Source organism: Elephantulus edwardii, unplaced genomic scaffold (assembly GCF_000299155.1).
Source record: "Elephantulus edwardii isolate Elephantulus edwardi_28Jun2011 unplaced genomic scaffold, EleEdw1.0 scaffold00210, whole genome shotgun sequence".
Taxonomy (NCBI): Eukaryota; Metazoa; Chordata; class Mammalia; order Macroscelidea; family Macroscelididae; genus Elephantulus; species Elephantulus edwardii.
The window spans coordinates 1,665,782-1,667,787 of record NW_006399960.1 but is presented as its reverse complement, the minus strand read 5'-3'; positions in this window follow the sequence as shown (position 1 = coordinate 1,667,787).

Sequence of the window (2,006 nt, the reverse complement as noted above, 5' to 3'; positions counted from 1 at the left end):
AAAACTAAAAAAAAATTCAAAAAAAGCCCTCCAGCTTCATTTTTTCCACCTCAACACTCTGCACATATATTCACACACCTGCATAACAAGACTTCACAAATCCCTCCAACCATAACATGATTCCAGGACATTTACCATTTTGGACAATGCTTAGAACATTTGCCAGTATATCATGTTCTTGTGAAAAATGTAATCATCTTTTTTGCTACCAAATAAATGCAAACGCCACTGTTCCATTTCTTTCACATGAATACTCAGAAGTGAATGTAATAAGGCATAAAGTAAAATTCAAAATCATTTTTAAATTAGAAAATACTTTGTTGGGGTGTGTGTGGTAGTGCAGAATTGAGAATTATTAGACATCTAGAAATGAGCATGCCTTCTCAGGTGATTGGGGGGGGAACCACCCTCATTTTTACCTTTTTGAAAGCTTATTGTATTTTATGTTACTGATCATCAAACATTCTAAGTCCTAAATACGTGAAGTGATGCCTTAGAATGTTTTTGCATAGTCAGGAAAGAAAAGGAAAAGACTGAGGCTAATAAGACTGGAGTGTGAACAGCCCTGTTCCCTAGTTTAACTGCTATTCTCTGTTAACTGTGACCCATACAAAATCCAAAGCAAATATTGTTGTAGAAGGTGGCCTCTAAGATGGTCCTAGTGATCCCAGCCTCCTCAGAGTCACCCTTGTGTAGTCTCCTCCCCTTGTGTGTGACATAGACTTACTGATCCATTTTAAAAACCAACAGAATATCGCAGAAGTGACAGAATATTGCTCCTGAGTTTAGATTTTAAAAAAGACTACCTTTAGTCATAAGTGCTCTTTCTATCTCACACTCTTTTGGATAACTCATTCTGGTCCAAGTCAGCTTATCAAGCCATTAGGCAGCCCTATGGCTTGTCAAAAATTAACTGAGAGAGCTCCCAATTTGAATCTTCAGATGAGACCATGCCCCAAACTCATGAGACACCTTGAGTCACAGGTAACTTGTTAGCCACACAGAAACAGTGATAATGAACACTTGTTTTTTTAAGGTTTAAAGAATGAACCCTCTGAAGTGAATGGAATGAGCTATAAAGTAAAACTCCAAGTAATTTTAATTATTTGGTGTAGTTTTCTAAAAACAAAAAAAAAACAACAAAAAAAGACAATTATAGTAATAAGAGTCTTAAACACTTTTCACAATGAGTTGAACTAATTAAAATTATTCCTGGGGAGAACGCCGCTGCCAGATGGGAGAACGCCGCTGCCAGATGGGGTCCCACCGTGAGAGGGGCTGGGAAGAGACCTGGGAAGAACAACAGCCAGCCACCTACCGCGGAACTCCAGAGGAGCGAAGACTGTGAGACCCCAGAGGAACAAAGACTACCCGACACTGTGTGACCCCCCTGCAACCCACACCTGTGTGACCCTTAACACACAGGGTGCTGCTGCATAAACCCCCAGCAGCGCCCAAGCCCCACCCCCACCTCTTGGTGATAGTGTCCAAGCCCTGCGCTCCTTACCCCCTAGTCCCTTGCTTTCCTCCCCTTCCCCACACCCCTTGCAGCTCCAAAACCACACATCTCAACCCCCACCACAGCCCTGTGACCTCAGGGCACCACCTTGGATCCAGCCATCACCCAGAGCTATCAGGCGAGCTGTTGAGGAACGAACCTGGCAGGAGAAAGGCTGGTAGGATCTTATCTGTGTTTACTGGGGCATTGCTGATTACCCGAGAGAGCACCTAAGGGCGTGCCCACAGGTGGGGAATTTGGCCGAGCTCTCTTGGGCTACACCAACTGCCCAAAACAAACCAGCCAGCTGTTTTCTGTGAACTCTGCAGGCCAGTTAGAGGCTAGTGGGTGGGTGGGAATTTGACCTTGACTTTTCGGATCCCATTGGATCCAGCACCCTGCTGGACCAGGGGCTATTGTGTGAGGGCACCTGCATAAGTGCCACCAGGCAGGGAACTCTGAGAAAACCACTGGGTAGGAAACAGACAGCAGGAATTTGAGTTAGGAC